Source organism: Sus scrofa, chromosome 12 (assembly GCF_054392235.1).
Source record: "Sus scrofa isolate SSC_HxYL_T2T_F1_AM1 chromosome 12, Sscrofa_HxYL_maternal_Yorkshire_Landrace_v2.0, whole genome shotgun sequence".
NCBI classification, from domain to species: domain Eukaryota; kingdom Metazoa; phylum Chordata; class Mammalia; order Artiodactyla; family Suidae; genus Sus; species Sus scrofa.
Genome location: NC_139394.1, coordinates 28,765,995 through 28,789,703, shown reverse-complemented (window position 1 = coordinate 28,789,703; position 23,709 = coordinate 28,765,995). Strand labels below are relative to the sequence as shown.

General features: G+C 36.4%; 1 protein-coding gene across 3 annotated transcripts in view; it reads left to right on the top strand.

Moving 5' to 3' along the window:
• CA10 (carbonic anhydrase 10) overlaps positions 1–23,709 on the top strand; it is a 640,214-nt gene that overhangs the window by 51,765 nt on the left and 564,740 nt on the right. The window lies entirely within an intron of this gene.

Below are 23,709 nucleotides of genomic sequence, written 5' to 3'. Positions count from 1 at the left end.
ACTTGACCCTAATCATCTATAAAAATCACCTGGAAAGCTTTTTCATTTACCTATTTGCCCTTACCCCAGATCAATTGAACCAAAATTCCTGGAAGTGGAGTCTAGGCTTCCAGTGAAGCTAATATGTAACCAGGGTGGTGATCAGTTGACCCTTGAACAATGTAGGGGTTAGGGGAGCTGACCCGCAAAGAGTTGAACATCTGTGTATAACTTTACAATCGTCCCTCCATATCTTTGACTCCACCTCTGTAGATTCAGCTACAACCATGGATCTTATAGTATCTGTGGTACTGATTAACAGGAAAAAATATACTCATGAGTGTACTCCATGGCCCCAGTTGTGTTGTTCAGGTGTCAATTGTACTTTTAAAAGTCTGAGGTGGAGCTCAGGAACCTGTATTTTTATATTCATCCCAGTGAGGGAAGTTGCCTGAACTCTACTGTTAATTAATCTAATCTGTTTCTAAACTCCTGGGAGAAAGGAAATGGTTGCCCTCAGGGCAGGGAATTGAGGGAATGAAATCCCTAGTAGGTGAAGACTAGAGTGCAGAGCCTAGGGAGCACAATTTAAGGAGGTGCATGCTCTTAGGATTGTGTGAGTGACTGAGCACTCCCTTAAACTGTGCAGCCTGGACGTCTTATTTGTCTCACTTGAGGCCACCATCATAGAGACCTTCAGCGAGGTCATGAGGGAGGAAGAGGGAAGATAGCCTCAGAGATTTTAAAAAGGATTGATCTAGGAGTTCCTGTTGTGGCTCAGTGGTTAACAAACCCAACTAGTAACCAAGACGTTGTGAGTTCAATCCCTGGCCTCACTCAGTGGGTTAAGGATCCGGTACTTCCATGAGCTGTGGTGTAGGTTGCAGATGCGGCTTGGATCCTGCCTTGCTGTGGCTCTGACATAGGCCGGCAGCTATAGCTCCAATTAGACCCCTAGCCTGGGAACCTCCATATGCTGTGGGTGTGGCCCTAAAAGAAAAAAGACAAAAAAAAAAAAAATGATCAGGTACTTTGGGAGTTCCTGTTGTGGCTCAGTGGTTAACAAATCTGGCTAGGAACCATGAGGTTGCAGGTTCCATCCCTGGCCTTGCTCAGTGGGTTAAGGATCTAGCATTGCCGTGAGCTGTGGTGTAGGTCGCAGACATGGCTTGGATCCCCCATTGCTGGGGCTGTGGTGTAGGCCGGCGGCTACAGCTCCAGTTAGACTCCTAAACTGTGAACTTTCATATGCCACAGGTGAGGCCCTAAAAAGACAAAAAATAAATAAATAAAATAAAAGTGTTGATATAGAGGTGGGAAAATGGATATTTTGACAGAGTTCTCCAAGTAATTATTGTTATTTGCGCTCCCTTTGAGGAAGAAAGATAAAAGGGAGGCAGGGAGTGTGATGAGAACTCTGGGCTCCTTTGAAATGGTAGTCAAAGGAGGAATGAGCCTGTATTAAGTGTGTAACATATATGCCTAACATCATCTTGTTTAATCACACTAGCCTCCTTAGGGAGTTATTATTTAATTATTATCTCCATTTTGTAGATACCAAATCAGATCTTAGTTGAGTGGTCACTGACCCAAGGTCACAGTGCTTTAAGTGGCAGAGCTGGGACTTGAAGCCAGATCCTTCTGGCTCCAAATTCTGACGTAGTTCAGCTACTTTAGGCTGGCTCTCCGCTCATGTGGAAACATTCAACATATTACACAGCACCCACACTAGCATGAAGTCATATCAGACCAACCAAGTAAGGGGCCTACCTGGTGTGGTAAGGAGAAACTTGAACCATGGAACTGAAATAAATGAGACAGCCTTGGAAAAAGAAACATGCTGAGCTGCATTCCTCATTTTGTGTGAGTGAATCACTCCCCAGGCAGTGTCCCCAGGTCTGTGGCTGAAGGAAGACTTCAAAGACAAAAATCACCACAGTCTATGCCAGCAGCACCTTGCTACCCAAAAGTCATGGTGCATCATTCAGCTTGTTTATCCAGTAGGGGAGCTAGAAAGGTCGAGTTTCCCTGATTTAAGGATCAGAGTCTCAGGGACAGCCAGGTTACCTGAGTCCCTCTGAGTAGGAAGGAGCTGACCTACTCTTACCCTTGAGCATTGCTGACCATTTCCTGAGGGGTGACAATATGAGATCAGGGTGACACCTAATGATAACTGAATATGCATCAAATGAGCACGCACCTGGCTGTCACTGTGAATTGTTCCTGGACACCTGTGAGAGTGACTGGAAGAAAGTTGCTAAAGGATCAAGTGATAGAGTTACACTTACGATCACCAAAGAGCTTTAAGTCTCTACCTGATTGCAGGAGGCCATATACTGACACCCAAAGAAAGAAAACTATAAAGATTTCCTTCTGTGCTAAATAGCTCAATCAGGGCCAGCTTCCAAAACTTCCTCAGGAGTTGGTTTATAAAACACAGATTTTTGGTGTCATCTCATATATGTTGATTTAGAATATCTGGGGAGATATTTGGGTAGTTTCAAAATCTCAAAGTTATTCTTATTACCTTAGGCTGTGCCCTACAATTCTAAAAGCTGGAAGTCAAAGATAACAAAAAGAAGTGAAGAGGCTGAGCCAGCAGTCCAGCTTATGTGTATAAATCCAAAGGAAATGAAAATATTATATCAAAGACATGATCTGCACTCCCATGTTCATTGAGGCTTTATTCACAACAAACAAGATATGGAAACAACCTAAGCATCCATTACCAGATGAATGACTAAAGGATATGTGGTGTATGTAAAAAATGGAATATCATTCAGGCATGAGAAAGAAGGAAATACTTCCATTTTTGACAACATGGATGCACCTATGCTAAGTGAAATAAGCCAAACAGAGAAACACAAATACTTCATACTATCGCTTATATGTGGCATCTGAAAGAGTCAAACTCATAGAGTAGAAAGGTGGTTGCCAGGGTTGATAAAACCGTGCAAACTTTCAGCTGTAAGATGAATAAGGTCTGAGGATTTAATGTAAACCATGACTATAGTTGATAACACTGTTTTACTAAGTTGAACTTAAAATGATCTCACCAAAAAAGAAAAAAAATGTGAGCCGATGGCTATATTAATTAATTAGGTGGGGGAATCCTTTCACAATGTATATGCATATCAAATCATCATGATGTACACTTTAAATGTCCTACAGTTTTGTCAATTATATCTCATTAAAGCTGATTTTTTTTTTAAAGAGGCCATGTGTATAGCAGGAAAAGTTTAATAAATGAAATCTCTGGAATATAGCCACATGCTAGAGTGTCTTCCATATATGGTGGAAGGTGAGTTATGCTTGGTAGAAGATGCATTTTGGATTTATATTAAGGCTTAATAATTAAGAATCATTTCTCATTCTTAAATCTGTAATCTAGTTTGAGAAAATTTATTTACCAACATTCTTGAGGAGAGCACTGTTTGTTTTGAAGAAATGCTTGGAAAAATTGCTTAGTAAGGAGTGGAGACATGTTTAAGTGCCTTTGTTTTCCTGAAAATCTTGATGTTTGGGTCTTCAAGTTAGGAACTGAGGGAGTGAAGGATACAAATGAAAGTAATTTTAAATTCTACAAAGAAGGGAACAGGGTCCAGGAAAGGAGTCACAGGGTGGCTAGGAAGAGGAATTTTAAAGAATGGAATTGTCTGTGGATTTTAATTTTTAGTGAAATGCTATGAATACCAAAATATGATCCTTCTTCATGACATCATCACTCTTCAGTACAGACTAACAAGAAGAAAAGCAGAAGAGAGGGAGAGAGAGGGGGAAGGGAGAAGGAAGAAAGGAATTCATTGACTGGCATGTCTACAAACTACTTTACAACATTCCTATTTAAATCATGTGCTATATGTGTTTAGCTTAATTTTATCAACATTCCGGGAACAGCTAACATTTGAAGTGTCTTTGAAAAGAATACAGACTCCAGAGGGTAGCATTTGAGAGACACTGGCTGGGAGTCAACAGTTTGAAGGCAGCCGTGACAAGCAGTCAACTCTCCATATCTAAATCTACACCTGGAGACTTTGTGATTAATGCAAGAAATGTTAAAGATTATGTTATTGGTGAAATAAATATATGTATGTACATAAGTGTATATATATATACACACATATGAATAAATAAAAAACCTCTCTAAGCCAAATAATAAATGAAAAAAAGCAAGTTCAAAAGGATGGATATGGCTAGTTACATTTTACATAAATTTAACAACACCCTAAATAATAATTTGTGGGTATTTTAGGTAGAAAACTAAAATGATACATGCCTATGATTTATACCAACTTTAAAACTGAAGTACCTCAAGGGAGGAGAAGGAGAAGGATGGAAAGTAGGACATCAGCTCTACCTGTTATATTTATTTGCATTTTTAAAGAAAGAGATCCTGGAACATTTAGCATGCCAGCTTCCCTTCCAAAGAAGTAGTGAAGACATTGGTACCCATTGTAGTATTTCCTGAACTTTTTGGTGTTTTACAACATATATTTTTAAAATTAAAGGGAAGCAATTGTCCTGAAAGCTGAGGGAGTGCAGGATAGGAGCATCAGTTAGATTCTGTTGGAAGTTTGTTCACTGGGGTGGCCTGGAACTTTTTCTCTAAGGGTAGGCAAAAAAACAAACAAACGAAAAAAAAAACGGTAGATGAGTTGCGAGTCCTGTAGTCATTAGCCAGGCAAGCTTTTAAGACCCTTTCACGGGCTTCTTGCTGATAGACTTGGTTCCTGACAACAGGAGCTCTGTTTTCATTAGGAAGAATACCCACCAAGTTCCAAAAAGGAAATGTGGGTTAGAGAAAACGTGACAGAAAGAGACCAATGAGGTACTCAAGCTGTGGTGGGGACCCTCAGATCTGCTTCCTCCCTGACCTCAGCTCATGTGCCGCTATGTTAACAGCCAGGTGAACCTTGTCACCATGATTCCTTGTCCTTTTACAAGCATTAGCCTGCTAGATAATCACAACACCTGTGAAATAAGGATAGCCTCTTGCTTTTACAGGTGAGGGGGCAAAGGTTCAACAAATTATATGGTTTGTTCAAGATCAGGCATTTAACGTAAGGAAGCGTAGACTCCTACCAAAGTTTTCTAACTCTGAATATTATTCTCTTTCTAATCCCTTCCAGCTTCTGTCCTTAGCACCTTATTCACTTAATATGTTATTTGTTTTATGCCCTTACCTGCATCCAGCATGCTTTTGAGATGGCGAAAGGCATACATAAAAGATATTTTTCAAATGGAAACAGGGTTGGCCTTTAGAGACTGGGAAGTGGAAGGAGGAAATGGAAGTAAACATACCAAAACCCAGGCCAGGAGAGTAATTAATTTAGTATTAAATTAGTGTGTGCTTCCTGAAACAAGTAAGATATATGATTTCAGTGTCTAATAAAGGGGAGCTTGTCAGTATGACAGGAGAGACATATGTTTTCCCTGAAAATTAATAAGAGAGATCACAATTTCTTATATAGGAGATTGTTGTAGATAAATTGTATTTCTATTGATCATGCTACCTTCATTGAAAGAGAGAGTGTTGCTTTATTTGTTTATTGCTTTTTTGTTGAGATGTAGCATACTAAATGCAAAAATACACACACACACGTTAACTACCACCCACATCAAAATACAGAAATTTTCCAACTTCCCACTGTGTTCTCTCCTACTCCTTCCTAGTCAGTTAGCAACCTCTCCATTCTTCACCCCTTCCTGGTAAAAACTGTTAGGACTTTTATAAATATTGACTTATTTTGCTTGTCCTTAAACTTACATAACATATATCATACAGATCATGCTCACTATGCCTTGCTTCTTTCACTCAACAACTGTGAGTTCACCCAGGTTGTTGCACATACCAATTTTTCATTATTTTTAATTGATGTGTAGTATACTAGTGTATGAGTATACAAAAATATGGCTATTCATTCTATCATCACTGGGAATGTTGCTTGTTTATAGTCTTTGACTGTAATGAATAAATCTGCTATAAACATTCTTATACATGTCTTAAGTATACATGAGCACCAATTTCTTTTTACACATACCTAGGAGTGGATCTGCGGCGTTGTAGAGTAGATGAATTTCGTAGTTTTAACTTTAGGAGATACTGCCAAACAATTTTTTAGAGTGGTCATGCCAATTTATACTCCCACCAGCAGCATATAAAAATTCCAGTTGCTTCACACTACTTGGAATTGTCAGTTGTTTTAATTTTAGCCATTCTAGTGGGTATAAGTGTTATCTCTTTGTGGTTTTAATTTGATTGATAAGTAATGACATTGAGCAAGTTTTCATATGCTTACTGGCCATTTGGATATCCTCTTTAAAGAGCCTATTCAAGTTTTTTTCCCATTTAAGAAAATTGGGTTGTCTTTTCTCTGTTAATTTGTAGGAGAATTTAATATAACCTGGATACAAATCTTTTGTCTGGATGTATCTTCTTTCATTTCATGAATTATGTTTTTCCTTCTTAATGGTATTTTTAAATAAAAGTTCTTAGCTTTTATGAAGTTCAATTTATCAAGTGATTAGACCTGTATATGTCCTGTTAAAGAAATGTTGGCCCATCTCAAGGCTCTGAAGATATCTTTCTATGTATTCTTCTAGAAGCTTTACTGTTTAGAGTGTCAGAATTTTAAACATGAATTTTCTAAAATCTTGGTTTCAAGTCCCAGCTTTCCTACTTACCAGGTGCTTAACCCTGATCAAATAATTGAGCTTCCTCATGTGTAGGTGATATAGAACCTACCTAATAAATTTGTTGTGAGACTTAAACAAGATATACATTTAAAGCATCTACTACAGAGGTGAAGCTCAACAAATTTAGTTATCACCTTATCCCATCCTGTCACATAACAGGTGGTAATATTTGAGAGTATTTGTTTCTTGCTTTCAAAATATTAATAAATTAAATATTTATTATTTACTGTAAGAGGAGCACAGTAAAGACATAAAAACTAAGGCTCACTTGAAGAGACAGTGACAAGAGAAATATGAAATAAATACACAAGTAATAATTTAAAACACTAATTAAGGAGTATTCACAGAAGCATACAGGGTAAACTTCTGAGCAGATAAAAATTTCCCTAAATATTCAGAGAGGAACAGTCGTTTCTGTTTGCAGTAGCAAAGGAGGCTTTCAATGGGTTTTGATACTTTGAGCCAGGTTATGAACAGCATTTGTAAAGGATGGTGAAATATCTCAGATGGAGTCTACTGATATAAACAAGAAAACACATGGCACATATAGAAGGTACTTTCCTAGTTTGCTGGAGTGGAAGATTTGTTGAGATGAGAATTGGGAAATAATACTCCAAGCTGGTTCATTGAAAATACAATAGATAGTTATTGAGCATCTACTTTGTGCTCAGCTTGCTAATACTTGCGTTTCTCAATTATGTGCTCTCATTTAACTCCTTGATATGTTTGTACATGGGTATCTTATCTATCTAGCCTATATATATACATACATCTTTAGATATATATATCATCTTTAAAAAGGAAAAGATACAATACATACATATAACATATACATACATATATATGTATATATTAAATATTATTTATCAACATGTGTGTACATATATGTGTGTGCGTGTGTATTACCTTTTCTTTTTTAAAAGAGAATAAATAGAAAGTAGTTGAATACAATATTACAGAAGCTAAGGACAAAGCAAGTTAGGAGGAGTTCCATGGTGCTCAATTTTTAAAGAGAACAAGCATGGTAAAGTCTGGGTTATGGCCAGTAGGTCTTGGACATTAGAAAACTCATAGAAGGATAAGTTTAGATTTTTCTAGGAACAAAAATCTGGTTGGAAGAAGTTTTTGAAGAAGTGGTAGGAAGGCAGTGGAGGGCTGATTGCTCTGCTGTCTTTCTCCATACCCTTTGGTAGGTCAGTTCACATCTTGGGTAATGGATTTCCCAGCTTGTAGAATAAACCCATCCATCACAGAGAAAGTGCCTACGTCAAGTGTATCCATAGAGTAAGAATGCTGTTACTCCAAAGGGTGACCACAGAGGCTCATTATTGAACAACAATCTTTCATTTTCTGTGAATAGACAAACCCCAACACTTTTCAACATCCTTCTTTTGAGCTTTAGTTTTATCTTTTTAAGTTCCTTAAATTCACAAGCTCCTCTTAGAATGGCTTGAACAAAATAATGTATTATAAGTGACAAACACTGTGCCAGGCAAAGTAGGTGCTCTATTAGTAGCTAACCCCCATTTTTTTGGTTTGAATTCCATATACAAGAAGAAAGAATACAGAGGAAGAGACAAAAGAAACATTGAGTAAAACACAGGAAAAAAAAAAAAGAGAGCAGAGAATCAAACACACACACACATACACACACACACACACACACACACACACACACATATATAAACACAGAGAGAAGGAGGCAGAGAGGAATAGAGAGAAAAATTTAAGAGAGGGACAGAGACACAGACAGTTTATTTCAACTCATGCCTCCCAGATGTCAGCACATAGAGGATTGTGCAGTGTTTTAGAAGCACCAGAATGCGTGAAGAACAGAGACAGCATTCACCTTTCAGACATAGCATTTATCTCATTCCCCATTCATTTCTATTCTTCACCTTTTACTCTGGATGCCTCATGAAACTTTATTAGTTGTGCAGAGAGCAGGTCCATCCGGGTATATTTCATTGAGCAGCTGATGTCCTATTAAGAAGACTTCTTTTCATGGAGGTGGTCTTTGGATTTGCTAACAGTATTCAAGATTTCCTGGTAAATTGAATGCTGAGATAAACAGTGAGGCTCCCTATAGTGAGGTCCTCTGTCATTTACAGCTCAAAGTGAAATTGAGTCCAAATGTTATCACCTTTCCCGAGCATAGGACTTAAAGTACCACTCCGTGATCTCTTCCTTTATAATCACCCTTAAGGAGCTTTCTCTGATTTGACGTGTATCTTATGCATGAGTCAAAATGAGTGACTAAGAATGGAGGAAAGAGTTTAGCTAGCAGTGTGGTGGCCAATCTGTGAGACTGAGAAATTAGGCTCACAAATGATTATCCTTTGGGTTTTCTTGCTCTCTTTTATAGGTCTGAAAGTTAAATACTAATATTGGGGAAGTTCATTATTTTAACCATAAGGAGAGAAGTTGCTAGGGTCTTCACTGAATTTTAGGTCACTGGTTTTGGGAAGCTTAGCATCCAGTGGGAGGTTTTTCCCTCTAAATTTTTTATTTTCTTAATCCTAAAAAAATAAATACATATTACAAAAACATTGTAAAATGCGGAAAAGTTAGAAAGTTAGAAAATTTACTACACTTCAAAGTCTTATCACCTGGAAATAACTTTCTGTAACATTTCATTGTCTTTCCATCCAGATTTCATTTTTCCCTTCTGAAAATTAAGGTCATATTTTATATACTTTTTTCCTTTGCATCCTGCTTTTTTTACAGAGTGTTTGTGTATGTGTGTGTGAGGATTTTTCTACATCTTCAAATAATCTTCAAAAAACATGATTTTAATGCTCTATTGTAGGATGTTTCGTGATATATTTAGCTAATGCTCTACTGTTCAACTTTCAGTTGTTTGTAAGTTTATTAATAAGAATGTATTTAGCACCTATTTACATAAGTCTTTGTCTTCCTTGGCTCATGGTAATTTCCTCTAAGGGGTTCCTTTATCTTTCCTTCAGGGAACTGCAGCCCATCAGATAATCTGTACAAGTCTGTACCCCAATATTAAACCAGGTTCTTGTTCACCTTCCATTGGGGCATGAGCAGCACTTGTTTCCATTTCCCCGAATGTTCTATGGGGATTAGACTGCTGGTTTATTTGAAATGTGTAAATAATATTTAGGTTTAGGGGATGAAGATGACCTATATTGACTGAAAGTTGCTTTATTTTTGACTCAGAAAATTAAAATATGTATGTATACACACACGCGTGCACACATACACACACACACATATATATATATATATATAACTTTTTTTTAATATTTAACCTTTTTATTCTGGCCATGGCTGTGGCATGTGGAAATTACTAGGCCAGGGGCTGAACCTGAGCCACAGTAGTAACCTGAGCCACAGCAGTGGCAGTGCTGAGTCCTTAAACACTAGGCACCAGGGAATGCCAACATTTAAGTTTTTAATCCTTTTAGAACTAGTATTGTGACAAACATATCTGATGATTTTTTTGTTAAAAATTAGTCAATTTTCCTAGTAATTGTTGAATAACCCACTTCTTTGCCATATATTTTGATATTCTTTTTATTATATCTTACCACCATCAGTACTATTTCATTGATCTGCTGATTGCTTATCATGTTATTGTAGCTTTATAAAGTTTTGATATCTGAATATGTAAGGCCTTAACAATATTCTTTTTAAATAGTCTTATATGTTTATTCTTCCATATGAACTTTGGAAAGATGTTGAGTTCTTGATATTGAATTAGATTATCATTAAAACTGCACACCCATTTAAGAAAAATTAGCATCTGTTCTGTCTACTACTTCTGAAACATGAAAGGATCTTTCTGAAATCTTATCTTACTGACCTGTCTATCTTACTTTTATAAGGTTGTTTATTTCCCAGCTGATTTTCAAAAATAAGTATTTGTAAGTTTATCTAATAACATGTTTATGCACACTCATACCTATTTTAAAATTATGAATTATTTTAGTATACCATAAAACTACTAAGACTATGTCAAACACTAATGTCCCCACCATTCTAAATAGAAAATATTTCTATTTTCTAAAATATTCTATTCTATTTAGAAGTAGAAAATATTTCTATTTCTAAAATATTTCCTTTCTAAAATAGAAAATAGTAGTATTTTGCTATGTTTGTTTCTGATATTTTTAAATTAAGTAAAAGTTGTAGTAATCTACTAATCTGTGTACCCCTTCTCTGTTCCATCCCCCACTCTCCTCCATGAGGTACTCACTTTCTTGAAGCCAAAGTATCTGTTTTACAACTTCATATACATGCATGAATAAAATTTTAGTTTTTATTCCATAAATTTTAAGATACTGAAAATACCATATATAGTTTAAACTGTATACAGATACATTTGAAATTATTAGTATTTTTACAAGTTACTTTTTTACTTAATATAATTTTTCATCTATCAATACTTATAGGCCTACTTGATTTAACTACTGTACAGCATTTCTGTGTATGACTGTGACAATTAATTGACCTATTCTTATATTGACAAACATTTAAATTGTTTCCATTATTTGCTAACAATCTTTTTGCGACATTTTATTTTGGGCATATAATTAGAATATAGAATATCTAATTTTTAAAATCCAACATGGGTTTATATCTTATAATAGTTACGTTTAAACCACTTACGGTAATAACTAATACATTTGAATTTATTTTCCCATTTTATATGTTTTCTATCTATGTGAGCTTCCTTGCTCCTCCCTACCTCCTTCTCACTTTGCTCTCTGTTTCTGTCTTTCTTCCACTCTTCTTTGCCCATTCTTAATTCTGTTGGGATTATTTTCTTCATTGCTTTATTTATTTATTATTTCTTTACTTGGAAGTTATATGTCTTATTTGGAAGTTATATGTCTTATTTGACAAGATATACCATGAAAATAATTTTTCCCACTTTTTTCCAGTAGTTATGGTTATTTCTGAGACCCTCTATTTATTGTTCAGAGCTTCCAGGCAAACTAGACGGTAAAGCCTGAAAGCTTTAGCATCAAACAGAATTCCTTTAGAATGCTGCATCTACCAGAAGTTGGAAGCTAGAAGAGCTTTTCCCCTTAGAGCTTCCAGAGGGAATGTGGCCTTGATTCCTATATACCAGTAAAATTAATGAACTTTCACTTCCAGAACTAAGAGAGAATAAATTTCTGGTGTAAAACATCAAAAACAAAAAACAAAACCCAAAAAGACAAAACAGACTTCATTCTTGTCCTTTGACCCTGGATGATTTATATAATATTTTTGAATTTTAGCCTCTACATTTTATTTTATAGATGTGTTTTGATTGAGTGAAATGGCATATTTGAAATGCTTATAAGGGTTTCAAATAGAAAAGTAACTGAAGAAATGATAGCTTTTACTTTTTCATCATTGTTTTAATCATATTTGTGTTATTTTCTAATTAGATTTGGAATTCTCATTAAGTTATTTCTCCCCTTTGACCCCAATAATTTCACTTCTAATACATAGCCAAAGGAATTAACTACAGATGCAGTAAAGCTTTATTCACAAGAATGTCTTGGTAGGTTTCTGAGTAGTTGTGATGGAATACCCTGACCGGAGGAGAAGGACAGTGGGAGACATACCTGAATTTATGTCTTGACATAAGGAATTTTTAAATATGATCCCAGTTGCTTGCTTGAGTCTTCTTGCTTCCCACCTGCCCCTTTCTAATTCTGTTTCTCTAGGCTTGTAGACCTCTTAGCTCAGTTGCCATCTCGAGTCCTGTTTTACCCTGGCACTTGATAACTTTTTTCTTTTCTTTTTCTTTTTAAATGACTGTTATCCAAAGAAAAACCTTATGTTTATCTCTGGTTCTTGAGAGAAAATAGGCATAGTGATTAAGAGCACAGACACAGGAGTCATACTACTGACCCTAAGTCTCAGCTCATCTGCTTACTACCAGCAAGACCTTGGACAAATTGCTTAACATCTCTAATCTTTAATTTCCTGACATATAAAACTGAATGATGAAAGTAACACTAAAGAGAGTTTATGTGAGTTTAATGAATCAGTATACGTAAAGTGCTTGGGACAGTGCCTATGCATAAAAGCTATTTAAATGTTAGCTATTATTAGTATTTCTTCTTTTTTCTGACTCCTGGCTGCTAAGAAAACCTTCAAATCCAACTCAAGCCCCAAACCTAATGCCACCATATCCTGGTCCCTATGATGGTATCTTCACATGCCCCACACCCACTAAAGCCAGAATATTTCCATTTAGCAGCTGTACATGAGTACCCCAGTGATGCAAAAACTCAGCTAAGGTCAATATTGGTATATTTCATGTGAATTTCTTTAATCTTTCAATTCTTTGTTTTTGATTTTGACAGTATTTGCTTCAGAGCACACATGCTCTTTCTGTGTCTGATTTTGCCTACCTTTTGAAATTCACAATTGCATAACCCAAAGGAAGTAGGTTTGTAGAATTGCAGAACATTAACCTAATGATGAAAGAGCATTTGCTTACTCTCTAAACAAAACACAGACTAAGGGAATCTGGCCAAGATGATGAAAGCATTTTATTGCCTGAGCTCTATATAATCCTTAGAATACATTCTGCTTTTGTGCCTAGTGATTTTTTTCTGAAAGCCAAGGGTGTGGTGGCTTTCAGGAATGGCATCTGCCTTGCCTGTTTAGCAATACAGTATTTGTTTGTAAGGGATTCCCTTTATTATCATTTCTTGGTTTTGTTACGACTGCTTGCAACATTTATGACAGAGAAAGGATGTTTTTGGCATTCCCAGAAAGTTGAGAAAGCCTATTGTTAGAGGGGGATAAAAGCTGTTTTAACATAGATTTGCCTTTGTTCTTTTAGAGATTAACTTTTAGAGAGGGTCTCAGAGAAAGCAGCCTCCCATGTCTCTCCTTTCATTCATAATAATGTCTTTGATTTAGAAGAGAGTAGACCTTGAATCAAGGACGTTGCACTGAGTTCTGAAAGTGGATGATTAAAGAACAGAAGGAGCTTTCTGGAACTTGTCAAATTCTGTACTGCCTCTTGGTTTTCCTAGGCAGAGAGTGCACATTCTGTTCCAGGATCCCTTTCTGCATGGCAGTAAGACTAAATCCCATCATTCGAGATTTCTTAGGAGGAATTAGTGTATGTACTCTCGGAAAGCTTTGGAATTTGCTGACTTATTAAATTGATAATCCTGAATAACTGAGGTTGGATGTTCTGAATGATGACTAATCATTTCTTTTACAACTCATTTAAAATCTTTTTTATACGTAGTTGGAAGAGCAAAAGTTAGATCACTAGAGCTTTTAAGTCACAGTATTAAAAGTATTGAATATTATAAATTATACTTATAAACACATTATCTATAAATTTCATTTTCTTGTTGTTTCAATCCTTGTTGTTAATTCTTCTGAAGGCTTTTACTCTTCTTGGTCTCGGTTTCTCCATCTGAGAAATGGGGAGGAAGATAAGAAAACAGGTTGTCAAACCTTCCTTCCACATCTATAATTCTATGTCATATTTTCATTTTTCTGAACAGGCTAGCACATATTTAGAAGAAAATGAAATTTATAGATGATGTGTTTATAAGTATAATTCATAATATTCAATCATTCTGACAGCAGTTCTCACTATATAGGAGTTGAAGAAAGTATTGGGGGTCACATTGAATATTTACCAATAGGGAAAGTTTACTTAGAGATGGAGGAGTCCTCCCTCCACTCAACCCCATTGCCACCCAACATTTAATACCATCAGCACCTTCAGTAAGTCTATTTCCTTTAATTTTTCCTCTTTTCATCTAACATTTAAAGAAAGGGCAAAGTGTCTGGATCATTGGGTTTCTAGTAATTGGGTATGGGGTCAAATTAATTTGGTTTTACTGATTTATCAGCTAACAAATGGTGTTGAGGACAGTAGTATTGATGGAGGAAAAAAAAGGCACAGCCTAAAAGTTGAGAATTATGTTTTATTCAGGGCATTACTGAAGACTGTTGCCCAGGAAGGCAGCCTCTCAGATAGCTCTGAGAAACTGTTCCAAAGAAGAAAGGGAGTAGCCAGGATATACAGGAGGTTTTTTTTTTTTTTTTTTTTTTTTTTCCTGAAAATAAAACAAAATAAAAACAAAACCAATATCAAAGGATCACTGCTAATCACAAAAACAGACATCTCAAGTTAATGATTTTAGGCTTTTTATATATAGGAAAATGCAAAAGTCTGAGCTTATTGAAATAATTCCTTTGATATGCATCTTAAGTATGTAGGGCCAGTATCCTGTTTTTCCTCCATCCTGGATTCTGCTCAGGGTATATCGTCAGGGTGGCTACAGTGGCTGATGACTTTATGGCAGAAACATTCTTTGTTTACTGAAATGGCATTCTTTGTCCATAGCAGGAAAAAGAGAAAGAGAGTATAGGAGGAGAAAGAGAAGGTACACATTCTTGATTTAGCTAGACAACACATATATGGGATGAAATATTCATCACTAAGTAGCTGATCTGATATGAATCTAAATGCCCTAAGGCAAAGACTTCAAAATGGCTAAAGCAACATGTGACAAACACTGCTATGTATAGAGATGACCATATAATTTATTGTCTAAACTGGGGCTTGAGAGCAAAAGCAGGCCCTATTTTATAATTATATTGAAATGAAAAGGGTGAACTAGGAATATTCTAACTGAATTAGAAGTTATAGTTACCCAGCTATATATTGTCAAGGCATATTCCTGCCTTCTTTTTGGTCCATCTTAGAGGAATAGGAAGCTTTCAAACTTTCTTCAGTATCTCTGTTACCAAGCTCAGGTTCAGCTGCTTGTTGATGGAAAGCCAATACTTAAGAGAAAAGTGTTGGAAAGGAAAAGTTGCTGTATTCAGAAGGTCAGCAAGCTGGGAAGGTGGACTCATGTCCAAAACCCAACACTGAAGATGTTGCTCAGCCATGAAAGTTTTTAAAGGGAAAATTATTTGGGGAGGGTATCAGTCTCTTATCTTCTACTCTGTACAAACTTTCATCAGATTGGTTGATCCTAAGGTAACAGAGCAGTGCTCCAGGAATCTTGTGCTCAGCCTGAAGTTACCATCCTCCTCCTGGATGGAGGTCTTAGTTCCTAAGAACTCAAAGATATTACTATGAATATTCCTTGAGGAGGAAGAAGGACCCTGCCCTATGACCCTACTATTGTTTCTTGACAGCTCTTCCTTTGCTTCTGCTTTCCTTACTGTCAAAGCAACTATTTGAATCTGCCCATTGAAACTCAGGGAAGGTCAAGGAGGCTGTTTGAAGCCTATTTCCAACATATAAGAGGCAGAGGACATAGAAGGGACTGTACTTGGGAGGGTCCTGCTCTATTTCATCATTATTAGAATGTGGAGCATTCTATAAGACTTACCTTCATTCTATCAGTCAAATACCATTGTGTGGTCCACGGGTGGACAACATTTCCCCAGTTTCCTTCAGTATATTCAGGAGACTAAATTTTAGTCAATGAAATACAGACAGAAGTAGTGAATATCCTTTCTAGCCTTATTCCGTGAGAACAACTAAGAGAGTTCCCATGCCCTTTTCCCTTCTTGCTTGATGTATACAGCATGGTGGTTTGCAGAAAGCAGAGCCTACCAGACAGAAAGCCTGGGCTCTGAATTAGAGAGCTTAGCAACAATCAGGAAGAAACAGTTTGGAATTTTACATATGTGAGAAATCAACTTGTACTATGCCATTTGGAGTTTATTTTTTTATTAATTTTTGTTATAGTTGATTTATTTTTTCGCATTGTCCTCCATCTTGTTCCATCATAAATGATCAGATATAGTGCTGTGCTATACATCAGAATCTAATTGCTTATCCATTCCAAATGCAATAGTTTACATCTACTAGTGCCAAACGCCCAGTCCCTCCCACTCCCTACCCCTCTCTTGGCAACCACAAATCTGTTTTCCATGTCCATGTGTTTGTTTCTTTTCTGTATATAGGTTCATTTGTGCCATGTATTAGATTCCAGATATAAGTTATATCACGTTGTATTTGTCTTTCTCCTTCTGACTTACCTCACTTAGTATGAGAGTCTCTATTTCCATCCATGTTGCTGCAAATGGCATTATTTTGGTTTTTTTTTATGGCTCAGTAGCATTCCATTGTGTATTGCCTCTTCTTAATACATTCATCTGTCATTGGACACTTAGGTTGTTTCAATGTTTCCACTTAGGTTATTGTGAATAATGCTGCAGTGAACATAGGAGAGGGTGTATCTTTTTCAATGAAAACGGTCCAATTGATGTCCAATAGTGGAATTGCTGGATCTAATGGCAGTTCTATATTTAGTGTTCTGAGGTACATCCATACTGTTTTCCATTATGGCTGTACCAATATACATTTCCACCAAAAGTGTAGGAGAGTTCTTTTTTCTTCACACCCTCTCCAAAATTTGTTATTCGTAGACTTACTGGTGATATTCATTCTTACCAGTGTGAGATGGTATCTCAATGTAGTTTTGATTTGCATTTTTCTAATAATTAGTGATGAGCATTTTTTTATGTGCCTTCTGGGAATCTGTATATCTTCATTGGAGAAATGTCTCATCAGGTCTTCTGACCATGTTTCATTTGTGTTGTTTGTTTTTTGGGTGTTGAGTTGCAAGTGTTGTTTTTATATTTTGGAGATCTAGCCCTTGTTGGTTGTATCTTTTGACTCCCATTCTGTAGCTTGTCTTTTTTTTATGGTTTCCTTTAATGTGTAAAAGCTTATAAATTTGATTAGGTCCCATTGTATTTTGGTTTATTTTTGTTTTTATTTCTATTGATTTGGGAGACTGGCCTAAGAAAGCATTTGTACAGTTGATGTCATATAATGTTTTTCCTATTCTCTTCTAGGAGTTTGATGGTGTCTTGTCTTATGTTTAAGTCTTTAAGCCATTTGAGTTTATTTTTGTGCATGGTGTGAGGTTATGTTCTAGTTTCATTGACTTGCATACAGCTGTCCAATTTTCCCAGCACCACTTAACTGAAGTTCCCATTTTATATTCTTGCCTCCTTTGTCAAAGTTTAATTGACCATAGGTGTCTGGGTTTATTTCTGAGGTCTCTATTCTGTTCCATTGTTCAATATGTCTGTTTTTGTACCAGTACCATGCTGTCTTGATTACTGTAGCATTGCAATATTCTCTGAAATCTGGGAGAGTTATGCCTCCTGCTTGTTTTTTATTCCTCAGGATTGCTTTGGCAATTCTGGGTCTTTTATGGATCCATATAAATTTTTGGAGTGTTTGTTCTAGTTCTGTGAAAAAAGTCATGGGTAATTTGATAGGGATTGCCTTGAATGTATAGATTGCTTTCGTTAGTGTGGCCATTTTAACAATGTTAATTCTTCTATCGAGCAGCATGTTATATCTTTCCATTTCTTTCAGTCCTCTTTAATTTCCTTGAATAATGTTTTACAGTTCTCAGTATATAATTCAACACCTTGGTCAGGTATTTATTTTTTGGGGTCTGATTTTAAAAGGTATTGTATTTTTATATTCCTTTTCTAATATTTCATTGTTAGCATAAAGAAATGCAACCAGTTTATGAAGGTTAATCTTGTAGCCTTCTACTTTGCTAAATTCATTGATCAGTTCAAGAGGTTTTTGTGTGAAGTCCTTAGGGTTTTCTATATATGGTGTCATGTCATCTTCATACAGTGATGATTTTCCCTCTTCTTGTCCAATTTGGATACTTTTATTTCTTTTGTTTGTCTGGCTGCTGTGGCCAGGACTTCCAATACTATGTTAAATAAAAGTGGTGAGAGTGGGCATTCTTGTCTTGTTCCAGATTTAGGCAGGAAGGCTTTCAGCTCCTTCTCTGTTGACTGTTATATTTGCTGTGGGTTTGTTGTAAATGGCTTTGATTATGTTAATGTATGTTCCCTCTACCCATTTATCATGAATGGATGTTGGACTTTGTCAAATGCTTTTTCTGCATCTGTCAAGATTAACTTGTGGTATTTTGACTTTTCTTTTGGTAATGTGGTATATGATGTTGCTTGATTTGTGTATGTTGAATCATTCTTGTGAACTTGGGATAAATCCCACTTGGTCATCGTATATGATATTTTTTATATGTTGCTGGATTCAGTTGGCTAAAATTTTTTTGTGAACTTTGGCATCTATATTCACCAAAGATATTGGCCTATAATTTTCTTTTTTGGTAGTATCTTTGGTTTTGATATTAGGGGGATGGTAGCTTCATAGAATGTCTTTGGGAGTGTTCCTTCTTCTTCAACCTTTTGGAAAAGTTTAAGAAGGATGGGTACAAGTTCTTCTTTGTATGTTTGGTAGAATTAACCTGTGAAGTAATCTGGTCTTGGAATTTTGCTTGTAGAGAGCATTATTATTATATATTCCATTTCATTTCTAGTAATCAGTCTATTCAGTTGATCTATTTCTTCTTGCTTTAGTTTTGGCAGGCTGTATGTCTCCAGACAGTTGTCCATTTCTTCTGGGTTGTCAAATTTGTTGGTGTATAATTGCTCATAGTATTCTCTTATGGTTTTATTATATTTCTGCAGTATCCATTGAGATTTTTCCTTTTTCATTTCTTATTTTGTTTATTGGGTTTCTTTTTCTCCTCTTCTTGGTGAATCTGGCCAGAGGTTTGTCAATTTTGTTTACCCTTTAAAGTAAGCTCTTTGTTTATTGATTTTTTTCTATTTTTGGAATCTATATTTAATTGATTTCCTCTCTGATCTTTATGATTTTCTTTCTTCTGCTGACTTCATGTTTTGTTTGTTCTTCTTTTTCTAATTCTTTTAGGTGGTGTGTTAAATTTTGATTTGAGATTTGTCTTCTTTTTTGAGGAAGCCCTTATTGCTATGAATTTCCTTCTAAGAACTGCTTTTGCTGCATGCCAGTGATTTTGAATGGTTGCAGTCTTTTTTTTTTTTTTTTTTTGCTTTTTAGGGCCGCACTAGAAGCATATGGAGGTTCCCAGGCTAGAGGTCAAATTGGAGCTGTAGCTGCCAGTCTGTGCCACAGCCACAGCAATGTGGGATCTGAGCTGCATCTGTGACATGCACCATAGCTCACAGCAACCCCAGATCCTTAATCCACTGAGCAAGGCCAGTGATTGGACCTGTGTCCTCGTAGATGCTAATCAGATTCGTTAACTGCTGAGCTATGATGGGAACTTCTGAATGGTTGTGTTTTCTTTATCATTTGTCTTGAGGTATTTTTTTATTTCAATTTTGGTTTCCCTAATGAGCCATTTTTTTTAGTAGCATTTTTCTTAGTCTCCATGTGGTCAGTTTTTTCTCATTTCTTTTCCTGTGGTTGATTTCTAGTTTCCTGACCTAATTGTCAGAGAAGATACTTGAAATAGTTTCTATACTCTGAAATTTGTTGAGATTAGTTTTGTGACATAGTGTGTGGTCAATCCTTGAGAGTGTTCCATGTGCACTTGAAAAGAATGTATACTCTAATTTTTTTGGATGTAATGTCCTGAAAATGTTAATTAAGTCTAAGTTTTCTATTGTGCCATTTAGGAGCTCTGTTGCCTTATTGATTTTCTATCTAGAGGATCTGTCCATTGATGTGAGTGCAGTGTCTCCTACTATTATTGTATTCCCATCAATTTCTCCTTTTATGTCTGTTAGTATTGGTTGTATGTATTTGGGTGCTCCTATGTTAGGAACATATATATATATATATATATATATATATATATATATATATATATATATATATATATAAGTAAAATATCTTCTTCTTGAATGCATCCTTTTATCATTAAACAGTACCCTTCCTTCTCTTTCTTTATGGCCTTTGTTTTAAACTATTTTGTCTGACATGAGTATTGCAACTCCTGCATTCTTGTCTTTTCCTTTCTCATGAAATGTCTTTTCTATCCCCTCATTTTCAATTTACACGTGTCCTTTACTCTAATTTGAATATCTTGTAGGCAACATATTGTAGCCTCTTATTTTTTTATCCAGTGTGCCACTCTGTGTCTTTTGATTGGAGCATTCAGTCCATTGACATTTAAGGTAATTATTGATAAATATGTATTTATTGCCATGTTAAACCTAATTTCTCTGTGGATTCCATGTTTCTCCTTTGTTCCTTTCTTTTCTTTTTTTTTTTTTTTTGGTTGGATGATTTCCTGTCATTTTATGCTTGTGTCCTTTATTCAAAAGTTTTTCTTTAATGTATTATTTAGTTTTGCTGTGTGGTGACATGTTTTACAAGTATATTAACCCCTTCTATATCTGCTTGCTTTATCCTTATAATCATAAGTTTGAACACACAGAAAAAAAGTCTAGATTTTATTTTCCTTCCCCACATTTTATGTCCTCCTTTAGCATCTTCTTGTTTATCCTTTTGCTGTTCCTTGTGTTTATCAGCACTTTTACAATAGATTTTTTTCCTTTTAGTTTTGTGTACTCTCTTATTTAAATGATGACTTTCCAATTGTGATTTCCTCCATCCTATTTTTTCTTACTTCTTTTTTACTTAGAGGAACCCTTTCAGAATTTCTTTTAGAATGGGTTTAGTATTGCTGAACTCTTTCAGTTTTTGTTCATTGGAGAAATTCTTTATTTATCCTCTTTTAAATGATATTCTTGCAGGGTAGAGTATTCTAAGCTGCAAGTTTTTCCCTTTTAGAAATTTGAATATATCTTTCCAATCTCTTCTGGCTTGTAGTGTTTCTGTAGAGAAATCAGCTGGTAGCCTTATGGGAATTTCCTTATAATCAATGCTTTTTTTTTTTTTCTCTTGCTGACTTTAGAATCCTCTCTTTATCTTTAACTTTTGCCATTTTTATTATATGTCTTTGTGTGTGCTCTTTTGGTTCAACTTGTTTGGGCCCTCTGTGCTTCCTGTATCTTGATATCTGTACCCTTTACATTTAGTAAGTTTTCAGCCATAATTTCTTCAAATACATTTTATATCCACTTTTCTTTTTCTTCTCCATCTGGAATCCCTATTATGCATAGATTGGCCTGCTTTATATTATACCACAAATATTTCATATTGCTCTCATGTTTTTTTTCAATTTGGTTTTCTGTCTGCTGTCCTGATTGGGTAACTTCCATTATTCTATCTTCTAAGTCACTAAGTTATTCTTCTGCCTTATTCATTTTACTCTTCAGTGCCTTCAATTCAGCTTGCATATCTACAAATGAATTTTCTAATTTTTCTTGGTTCCTCCTTATATGTTCTAGTTCCTTTCCAAAGTAATCTGCATTACTGTTTATATCTGTTCTTAATTCCTTCATATTTGCCCTTAATTCCTTCAGTATCTTTACTCTTTCCTTTTGAACTCAGTGTCTGTTAGACTACAGAGGTCTGTTTCATTTTTTTGCTACTTCAGGTGAGTTCTTCTGTTCTTTTAACTGGGAATGATTCCTGAGTGTGTTCATTTTGCTTATACATTTTTTTTTTTATTCTGTGAGTTTAGGGATATCAACTACTACTTATATGCAAGAGTGCCCCTGTGTATTTTGTAGGGTTTTATTACTTATTTTTGGCATGGAAGTTTGGATATTTGCTCTTACCTTAGTTTGAGCAGGCTGTTATCCCATTGATAGGGTGCTGCATGTTCTTCCAGGGATATGGAGGTAGTAGATAGGACTAATAGTACCTGGTTTCTGGGCTCTTAACAATAGCAAGGACCTGTGGGAAGATGGCACAGATTGCTCCTCATTGCAGGGCACTGAGAAGTGGTAGTGGCCCTCAGGCAGGTTTAGGTGGTGCCTGGAGCATTTGGCAGTGGCAGTGGCAGGGTGTGTGCATTCCCAGGGGAGTAAGAGCAGCAATGGGTGGTGCTTGGTTTCCTTGCCCTCCTCTGTTCTGCACTCTGAGGTGACTGGGTCCACAAGTGGTGCCTAGTCATGGACCCCTAGTGGTGGGCCATGCTTACCTCTTGTGTCAGAGATAACTCCAGTGGTTTGTCCCCACACCTCTAGACCACACAAAAAGCTCAATCCCACTTAGGCAGTGCAGGAAGTGCCACTACCCCTAGCTGGCTCAAGTGAGGGCATCACAGGCACAAGAAGTGCTTTGCTACCCATAGTCCCACCCTCCGAGTGTCCTCATGTGTGCAGAGAAAGAAATTCCTCTGGCAGTCTGCCCCTCCTCCTCTTGAGCTCCCAATCAATGGCACCTTGCTTCTCCTATGGGCCCAGACCTCCTCTCGGGTTCCCTTTGGCTGTGATGCTCCACTTCTCAGCCCTGCTCCCTAGCTCCCTCAGGCTGTCTCCCCACAGCCAACACTAGTCCTCACCTTGTAACTGACCTCTGGACCCCGAGTCTCAGTGCCCAGCTCCCCTGCCAAACATCTCAGGCTGTGTGTCCAGGGGTGGTGGTACCAATGGTATTTTGGCTCTCTCTCTGCTTTTCTCTTCTCAGTCCAGCTACTGTGGTTTTCTCTGCAGCTCTGAGGTCCCTCCATCTCAGCTGATCTCCCCATCATTAGGTGGCTTCCCAAGGTGTGGGTTCCTTTGCTCTTTCTCAGCTCCATCTCAGGAGTGCTTGTCCTATACTGATTCCTTTCTTTCTCTCTCTCTTTCTTTCTTTCTTTTTCTCTTGTTCTACCCAGTTATGTGGAGGATTTCTTGCTCTTCTTTTGAGGCTTAAGGTCTTCTGCTAGTGTTCAGTAGGTGTTCTGTGCAAATCATTCTCATGTAGATTTTTTTTGATATATTTGTAGGAGAAGGTGAGTGCCATGTCTTACTTCTCTGCCATCTTGATCCCACCTCCCATCTTCGAGACATAGAGTATACTTTTTATAGCAGGTAAACTAGCATTATCATCACTAGCATTATCTTAACTAATATATTGAATAAACATTAACCTCAAATATGTTAAAGACGCCTTTTCTTTCTCATTGAACTGTGAACCTCTCTAAAATAGAAACCTGGAATGAGTAGTCAAATACGTTGAGTACATTTAAGTATTATTTTTTTTATTGGATTTGATTGAATTGAATAAAGTTGAATTGGATTGAAATGAAATAAATTGTACATAAAATGGTAAGAAACTTACTCCAGAGGTGATAAAGCTTTCTTCCAGCTGTAAAGAATATGGAAGTTTTCAAGGAGAAG